Genomic DNA, 10543 nt, shown 5'->3' on the forward strand with positions numbered 1-10543 from the left:
AGTTAACATGAGATCGCCCAAGAATTGTTAGAAGAATTTGACCAAGTAGAACTTCAATGCATTAATAGGATATATAATGACGTGGCAAATGAATTAGCCCAAATGGCCTCAGGGTACTCAAAGATTTTGAATTGGAAGTCTACTTGTGAGTATGGAATCATATTGCCCGTGACTCAAAGAAGGGCGAGAAATATTGAACTTCACTGCATATAAGATGGAGATGCAATGGATTGGAGAACAGAGATTAAAAGGTTCCTTAAAGAACCTAATGGAGGGATTAGTAGGAAAATGAAGCTGTGTTTGCTGAACTATACACTAATAGATGAAGAGTTGTTTAAGAAACGCTCTGATGGTGTATTACTAAAGTGTGTAAGTTTGCAAGAAGCCAAGACGATCATGACTGAGGTGCACGAAGGGATATGTGGAGCTCATCAAGCTGACCAAAGGATGAGATGGTTAATTATTAGGCGTGGACATTTTTGGCCAAAGATGAGAGAATTATGCGTTCAGTATGCAAAGAGTTGTTTAGCATGCCAAAAGCATGGTCCAATACAAAGGACGCCAGCACGAGAGATGACACCTATTATTAAACCTTGGCCGTTCAAGGGTTGGGCGATAGACTTGATAGGGAAAATTTATCCCCCATCGTCCAAGCAACATACTTTTGTTATAGTTGCAACCGACTACTTCACCAAGTGGGTAGAGGCGGTACCTTTGAAAGAGATCACCCAGAAGAATGTTATAGAGTTTATCCGTGATCACATCATTTATAGGTTTGGAATTCCACAAACGTTAATGGTAGATCACAGAACATTTTTGAATGGAGATCAAGTGAACAAATTTTTGAGCGAGTTTGGGGTTAAATTAGTAAACTTCACACCATACTATGCTCAATCCAACGGACAAGCAGAATCTTCTAATAAGGTTCTTAAAAATATCATCAGAAAGATGATAGACGAAAATGCCAGAAATTGGCACGAATGTCTGAACAAGGTCTTATGGGCTTATAGAACATCACCTCGGTCAAGTACCAAAGTTACTCCTTTCCAACTTGTTTATGGACAGGAGGCCGTTTTGCCCATGGAAATCAACGTGCAATCGATTAGAGTGTGCTTGCAACATAAGTTGAATGATGATGAGTATGCCGAATCACTAGTTCAAAATTTATTGGGGTTAGACGAATTAAAGTTGGACGTCTTAGATAGATTGCAAGTTCAAAAACAAAGAATGGCTAAATTTTATAATAAAAAAGTCATAGCCAAGTCGTTCAGCCTGGGTGAACTAGTTTGGAAGACGATACTCCCTTTGGATAGCAAAGATCTAAAGTACGGAAAATGGTCTCCCAATTGGGAAGGACCATACAAAATAAACAATGTGTTGCCCAATGGAGTGTATCACTTGGAAAATTTAGATGGCACCAAGCACGTGAGATTCATTAACGGCAAATATTTGAAAAAATATGTTCCTTCTTTATGGGAATGTGAACAGATAAAAGCATAATCAAAATATGTTGAACGATTAAGGATAACAAGGTCAGAGCGAAATACGTTCAAATAAAGTCCTTTATTATCAAACGTTCATTACAAAGATGCAAAAATACAAATAATAGATGCTCTACAAATTACAATCAAAAGTAAGCTAATCTCCCGGTTGATCGCTGAGTAAGAGGGTGGACTAGCCTCGCACCGCCTTCCTAAATGCATCGCTGCAATGGTGGGGTCGCTGAGTAAGAGGGTGGACTGGCCTCACCACCTTCCTAAATGCATCGCTGCAATGGCGGGCAAAGAGGCTGAGAAGCACTCTCAGCAAGCAAGGTGGCCCGCAAGCATCCCGAAAATTGCCTTCTATCATCGACTCCTTGTAAAGGACAAAGAGATGATGGGAAGAACTTCGATGGTAAAAACTTTGCTGCTGGCCAAAAAATATTTCCTATACCTCCCACACCAAAGGTGACATCAAGGCAAATAAGCAAAATGGGCGGACTAAACAATCAATTTTTATAGAAAGATGAAGATTTCGGATCGGATTGATTGTCAGAGTGCCAAACAATGGCAGCAAACTGGTTTCGAAGAAGAAAATGAAGATGAAGATGGGAGATGGAAAGTGCGAAACATACGTACATTTATAGGGGGTGGAGATGAAGAGACAGAATATGAACAGCCACATTCTGCCTAGTAAATGGAATTAAATAGCCCAAAGTCTTGGGAAAAGTGGTGGAAATATCAAAAAAAAAATGGGCAAGATTTTTAGCACAAAGCAGTTAAATGCTTGAAGAATTGACGATTAAAAACAAACGTCAAATAAATGCACAAAAAGTTAATATATACGTTCATTAATGATGAACAAAGTTACAAAGGAAAAATCAAATTACAAAAGAAAAAGGCATCATATGTCTTAATTACAGTCCACCCCACACTGAACGAATTCGTTCCCTAAGTTTTTCCCAATCCTCGTTCTGCCGAGAGGAAGTGATGTTCAATTCGGCCACGACATCATCATCAACTTCCAACTTCTTGTACTGCTCAACCAAGGACTTAGTTCGCTCAATTCCCTGGGAGGCGTTGCGCTTTTTAGCAGCCATTCTCACCTTGCAGTCGTCCATTTTGGCTTGAAGTTCCTTCATCTGAGCAGCCAAACTAACCATCAAAGAGTCTTCAATCATGACTTCGGAAGAGATCTCTTTCAACTCATCCTCAGCCTTGTTGATCTCCAGACGCAGAGACTCTTTTTCAAATGCGACGCGAAGATATTGAGTACTTTTGGCCTTTAGTTCAGCATTCTTGGCCAGCAAGGAAAGGACCTCGGAGTGGATAACCTTCAACGTCGCTTTAAAATCGACAGAAAGATTGAGCGACGGAAGCGTCAGTGCTTGCTCCAACTTCGCATTCAAATGCTCAAGTTTATCCTTGTGTCTGCCAGCACTAGCCCTACCAATGTCCATATCCATGAAGGACACGTACTCAAATATCGACTGCTTGAGGAACTTCAAATCTTCCTCTGAAGAAGCAGCAGGACGATCAGATGGAGCATGGCGAGATGTCTTGACTTGTCCCCAGGAAGTGAACAAGTCTTGGATAGAACGCACAATCTTGTCAGCATCCTGCAAAGAAAATTGCCAATATTGAAGATTCTCACTACAACGAACAAAATGGAAATAAAAGTGAAGCAAAGATTACCTCATCAACAATCGTGGAAGATGGCATATCCTCAGCCAAGTCTACCACCTGTGACTCCTCCATTCTTGAGGACTTCCCTTGTCTGAGCGAGAAGATATTGCCACAACGGGCATACTCATAGGAGTATCTGCAGAACTCAAGAGCAACAAATCAGAAACCAATAGCACAAGCAAAGGTAAGGCATAAAAAAAAAACTGAATTACCTTCTGCTTCGATGTTTGGGGGGTTGACGCCCTGGGAAGAAGATGGCTCATCCATGGGTTGTGATGAGGATCCTGAGACTGAAGATGTCTCTTTAAGCGTAGTCCCCTCATCAATCGGTTTGGATGAAGCAGCCTCAGCAGAGAATGATAGAGCAGGAGCTGCCGATGTCAAAGCCTTTAAAGGAGAGGCTGAACTTTTCTGAGGAATCCAAATAAATTATCAGCACACAGAAAAGTTTCAAGTATGGAAAAGTATGCTTGTGAGTAAACCAATTTAATTACCTTCCTCCTGACGATAAGAGGGGTATCATCATCATCATCAACATCATCCTCAAGAATGGGAGATGCTGAGGCTGGCCGTTTGTGGCTTGGGACACTCTTAGCTGTAGTAGGCTTGCCAGGGAAAGAAGAAGATGGACGAGCAGACTGTTTAGCGCGACGAGGAGGAGAAGGACTCCAGATGGACAAAGGAGTGACTAAAACAGGAGGAGGGGCAGAAATGGTCGGCTGGTCTAGTGAAGGAAAGGCACGATTGGCATCAGTCGAAAACAATCCGTGCTTCACTGACGGCCAGAGCTGTTCAAAAAGAGGATGGACGGCGTGACTAGAATTGAAGGGGGCTAATGAAAAATAGCTTGTTAAGAGAAGATTGCGAGCATTTATAGCCTCTGCCTCAGCCTTATTAATAATATGAAAGCGGTCAATTAAGTTCCTTGAATAGGAAGGAGGAACAGGCCAAGTTTGGCCGAAACCAAGTTGGCGAGCAAAAAATTGGAGAGCATAAATTTCTACCCCTGCCTTGGCATTGGTCCCAGTTAAAATATCATGAAATAGCTCCCTCCCGGTTAAAAACTGGATCCAAATGAGCAAAGAGGTGCTCGCGCTGTCTATAGTGGAGGGGGGATGCACATAGTTTGGAGTCAAAAAAGGAAGAAAAGGAAAAAATGAAGGGATTGAATCCAAAGAATAAAAGAATGAAAAAATGTCCCTCCTAGACATATTTACAGGAGTCAAGGGCTCAATGGCTAGCCCATAACAGCTAGCAGAGAAACGAGAAATTGATGGAGCACCAAGCAATGGAAAATAGGATCTCAACCACAGTTAAGTGAACCAAAGAGGTCCACTACCAGTGGGAGATGCACCATTCTTCAATTGAGTTTGAAGAGAGGCCATGTCTCTATAAAGGGCAGCCAAAAAGAAAGAACATAAATTCAAAGGCCTGCCACGCGCCAATTCATGCGCTATAGGTAAATAACTCAGGGAGGGCTTTATGCTTGGCACACACAAAACATATTTACAAAGCCAAACTAGAGGAAAAGCCACTCGCTCAGTATGGGAAGACTCAGCGCTTGAATGATTGTGAAGGGTTTGCAGGCTTGAATAAGACTCGGTGTAGTTTTTACCAAACTTTGGGGCGCCACTAGAAACCAAGATACCAGGAAAAATGGTATCGCCCAAAGGTGGTAGATTCACTAGGGCCCCAACATCCCTTAAAATAATAGACATGGGGTCAAGAGGGAAAATAAAGGTATTATACTCGGAAGACCAAAAACTCAAAGCAATCGAAAAAAGTGCAGAATCAAAAGTAGGGGGGCGAATAGAGATTTCTAACAAATCAGAAATCCTAGCATTATCAAAAAGTGCCTTAGTAGGACCATGGCCCACAAGACGAGCATGCTACCTACGGAAAGCTATATCAGATTTAGACCAAGTGCGAATACCTTTTTCGCGAAGTGGCCCCAACGGCAGAAAGTTTAGAAATGGAAGGCCTTGAGTACAAGGAAACAGCTGGCCCACCGCCGCCTGTTCGACTGTCTCTGCATTGTTGAAGAAAGGACCTAAGTAGAACTCATTGCGTTCGACATCGACGGGCGCGAGAAAACTCGAAGTTATGAATGGACGACTCAGAAGTTTCTGAAAGTCATCAAAACTAAAGGAGTCGCTAGCTTGAGATTGTGACGTAGCCATTAGGGATGAAACGAAGTTTTTCAGAGTTACGTAGCAGGGAAGCAAAAGATGAACAGTAAATCGTGGAAGAGACGCGAAAAAGTGAGGCGTGATTTAATGGTGCAGTGAAATGGCGTGTTTGGGGGTTATAAGGGTTTACAAAACGTCGCACCTTTTCAAGCTATGGAAGAAAACAATGATTGAAATTCTTGGGAATTTCGAATGTTGCTGGAAACACAAAGTGAATATGGTAAAATTTAATAATTGGTATTAATTCTGCCATATTGTGGGGTAATTGTTGACACATAAAAATTCAGCCCAAATCGAACGGTCCAAGGAATGAAGTCCAATTGGAGGATCCCCAAATCAGATAGCCCAAAGAACGAAGCCCAATCAAACAATTCAAGTTGAAGGCCCAAATAGGGAGGCCCAAGAACACGGTAACGCCATCGCCCAAGTTTGCAAGTGCCATGCAGTCGCCCAGAGCTGTTACTCTATTCTCGCACAAACCTTCAAGTTGCCCAAGGTCTTAGCAAACACAAAGCATTGTGGTTATCAAGAAGTGCAGTTATCAAAGCAGTTATTAAAGCAGCCCTATCACGTTCCACGATTCAAGGAATTCAATCGAAAACGGTTGAATGACGAAGAGTAATGACAGCAGTTAAAAAAGGCAGTTTTCATGACAAACTGGCCAGGAAAGTGGGCAGTTGTAGAACGATCAAGCAATTTTTAGGCGGTTGATCACAAAGAGATTATCCATGGAGTATAAAAGGGAGAAAAGACAGAGCAAAAGGACCGAATCAAAAACTCCCGAACAGAGAATATGTAATTTTAATTTCCTTAGTTTAGATTTAAACACTTCTTTCGGTAACTCGTGTGCTTGCGCCCCTTGGAGGCATTCTGTTTTTGATTTCCAATTATAAAGTCATCGCCAATAAAAGAACACCCCTTTTTGGGACTTTGTCTCAAGAGGTTTGTCCCTTACACAATCTTCTGATCCCTTTTAATTGTTAGCGACTAACACGCGCGAAACAGAAATCAATGGTCCAAATTTTGCCAACACACTTGGCACTCCACTTTTGTACACCAACTTTATAGGAGTAGAATTATTCTTTGATATTAGGGGTTAGGCATATTGCTGTTGCACATATTTATTGCGTCATATTTATTTGGAATCAATTACCACAGTGATTTTAACTTCTTAGGTTTAATTTAATATCTAGACCGTGTTAACTATATAAATTACATCACTTAAAAGCTAAAATCTTAAAATTACGCATTGCAATTTTGATTGTCGGACATAAATATTATATGACACTTCTTTCTTAGTGCACTTGTTCTCTAATATAACAGTTGAAATATAGTCCTCTAACTAACGCATTTGTTGTTCCTCATCTTGCTCTTGAGATAAAATTTTCACCCAACTCTAATGACTAATGTCGTAAATCTTTTTCAAATCCATCAACTAGGTAGAAGTATTAAAGACGTGTAAACTTAAATTGTTCAGGAAAAAGATAAGAATTTCTTAACTAATATAACAAATAGGTGGAACAATAAAATTTGTATACCCTTTCAACTTACTACTCTTTCCGTAAGAATTCCCGAGTCATTCATGAAGAATCACTAAGAATTCTCGCGTTGTTCAAAAATCTTCATGCTTTGCTTAATTGCTCCATAATATATCATATTGAAGGGTGTAAAGGAGGATCAAATCGTCCCGGACATTCTCATCCTTGTTGGGAATATGTTGTGGTTTGACCCATCTAGAGAGGCAGGTCTTTTTACCATAAAATGAGTGAAATTAACGTAAATGAGATTGGATCTCAATATTAAATTTTATTGATTATTTTAATTAGGATCTCAAATTTTCAATGGACCAACTCGTTACTAAATATCAAAATTTGTGGATCGACCTCAAGAGTGGGTGTGTAAAAGTACAATGTCTAACAATGTTCCATCACAATATATCATCAATCCTACTACTCGAACAGGCTGAAAGACAGGCTCAAATACAAGCCGATGAGGCATTTGCAAATTAAAAAAGGGACATTTCAAAGCATTTAAAAGGCGAACAACATAGATCACTCTCCCACAACTTTTTCTCTCCGGAAACCGCAAAAAGCCCCAAAATCCAACCCTACATCTTTGGTGTCGTTGCATCGCATTTTCGTCAACGGTGTCGTCATTGCACGACCAACCATCCCGATCGCCATAAAAAAAGGGGCGAACATCCATAGAACAAAAACTTCCCTATCCCACAATTGAAATCTGAAAAATTGAAAGCCCAAAATCTAAACGCTCCACCTCCGATTGCCATAATGCACTTTTGCCAAAGGTTTCACCATGGCATAACCAACAATATCTCGTCGTCGTCAAACAATCGAACATCGCAAGCAGTTTCATGTGCTCAATGCAAGCGCAAATGCATGTGAGGCTGAGAGTTTTCACTTGATTAGAAGATAGTTGATCAAACACAATGCAAAAACAAATTGAAAAAAATGGAAACTAACAACCACACTCCTAACATCACATGCTTCTTCTACCTTCATCAAATAAGTTTGGATAGTAATATGGCAATGCTTGACCTACAATAGAATACCATATGAAATAGTTAATGATGCATTCATGAAAAAATGACATTTAAATTCATATATGAACACTTGTTTATACCTCTCGAACTGAAATAACATTTTCCATGGGCAAAGAGATGAAATTTGCAGCCAATAAATGTTGTGAAAAGGAGAATGCGCAGGCATCGATAGTTGTAAAAGTGAGAATGGTGTCGGCATGGAATGTCCAAATATGACATTGGATATGGAGTATTGTTGAGGTAGCGAAAAGTTCATTCCACCATCAACCATATTGCTATTGTTATTTCTTCGTCTCTTGTGCTTGACGTCGCATTAGATTGCATGTGCATCAATGTTAATCGATAATTTGTAATTCTAAAAAATTACGCATCTGAAGCAAACAAAAGAGCATATGTTTGCTTTTATTGATGCCATCTTCAATGGGCTCTTTCTCTGAAGTTTCTTTGCCACTCCCTTCAGTCGTGGCAATTCGGATCCAATATGCTTCTGCTTGTAGTTTTTGATAAATCAGTTCCATCATTGGTCACATGCATAGTATGATGCCATATGGAATTAACTTTGAAACCTGATTTTGATGTCATAAGGTCCTCACATTGACATTTTATTCAATCAATCATGGCATCTGGCTGCATTTTATCATCTGCAGCAAGGTCTGCCACCTACACAAAATCCTTTGACATCTCTTCGTATCTCAATATATAGGTGTACTAACTAATCCATCATAGTTAACTGCAACCCTTGTGTGTGCTCAACTAACATATCTTTTTCATCTCCAAAGTATGTACCTATCCAAAATATGTGTGATGTCATTCCAAATCAACATCATGATCGTATGCCTACAAAGTATTCCCCAAAACTCAAACCAATGACAACTGCAAACAATTACACATTTATCTCTCACAAATGAGATGAATGTTTTCCTCCTACAACAGCTCTCATACATAATAGTCTCTCGTACATTGTACATCGTATCAACAGTTTCTTTTGATATCTATGATGTCGTAATAAACCTTGCTCGTGAACTCTTCCTGAAATTCCTTGAATTTGGTAATGGTGTAAACTGACTCATACTGTTACTCCATTTCAAATTTTGTTTCATATGGTATCATTTGGGAGAATGACTTGAAATCAACTTGAAATTCCTACTCAACCTTATTCATCATGGCACGTTTGTATTGTTCAACAAACTGCTTCAATGAGGTCTTCTAATGCACTTGCCCTTCGAAAAATGCATTCATACTCTGACTTCTCTATGTTCTTGATCTTCCTGTCTAGAAAGTGGTTTTCTAAAAGATAGGAACCTAACGACCCTTGTTCTCATATAATGCGACAATCAATCATTTTCATGCAAGCCATACGTATCAATCATCATTGTCCAACCGTCTTCAAGTTCTTGTCTATCGAACCCTTATTGACGTGGTATCAAAACTTCTCAAGAGCTTCTTCAAAATGTGCCACAAGAACTATCTATACTTTGTATTTGAAAAAATAATTTGAATCGCATTTTGCATGGCCATATCTTAATCGGTTATTATCTGTATGGAGCTTCACCATGTATGTACTGAAGCCAGGTCTTGAACAACCACACAAAAGTATCCGTGTCTTCATTCAATACCATAACCAAACAGTATTGATTGTCTATGATGATTGACACCAACAAATGGGGTTAAAGGCATATCGTACTAATCAGTGAAATACAAGGTATTAAAAATAATCACATCGTCAAACACTTTGTACGTTGCATACATCGATAATCTGCCCAAAATACAATTTTAAGACGCAACTCGCCGTACAAATCCATAATAAAGTAAAATCCAGGGCGTTGTACTTGCATTTTTGAAAAATATATTTGTATTGCTGTAGATTCTCCTTCTCCAAGTCGTAATTGTCTCACTCGTTCTCTATAGTTTCGATATTCATTTTCAATGAAAGTCATGTTTTCATATCTACCTACTTCTACCATTGCAGCGTTGTAACGTTTATGTAGTGGAATCTCGAACGAAATGTTCTTACCTTTCAATTTTATTGTGCAAAACATCATTACCTTTCGTTTTTTAGCATTTTCACGTCTATTATCACATTTCATTATGGAAAATGTCAGTTTCATCCAATTTCTCAATAAAAAAATGTAAAATGAAAATATATTCTCTCCTATTTAAATAAAGCAAAAAAAGAATAAATTACAATTATACTTCCAAACTTTTTAAGAAATTACAAATGAGTCCAAATAAGTAACTGAAAGGGTAATTAACATAAAACGTTCATACCTTTTAATATTATTGTGCAAAACGTTCATATCTTTCGTTTTTTTGGCATTTTCAACATTATTTCCTCATTTAAGTGAAGAAATTATCATTTTCATCCATTTTCTCAATTAAAAGTTGTAAAACGATGAATAAACCGTTCTATTTAAACAAAATGAAAACAAAGAATAAATTGCAATTATACTCCAATTTTTTTTAAAAAAAAAGTACAAATAAATTTCAAATAAATAATAAAAAACAAAAAAAAGTCACTTTCTTCTTTTAATTGTTTATTTGAAATTTATTTGTACTTTTTTGAAAAATGTGAGAGTATAGTTGCAATTTATTCTTTATTTTTCTTTTTTAATAGGCGTATATTCGTT

This window comes from Olea europaea, chromosome 10, assembly GCF_002742605.1.
Source record: "Olea europaea var. sylvestris chromosome 10, O_europaea_v1, whole genome shotgun sequence".
NCBI classification, from domain to species: domain Eukaryota; kingdom Viridiplantae; phylum Streptophyta; class Magnoliopsida; order Lamiales; family Oleaceae; genus Olea; species Olea europaea.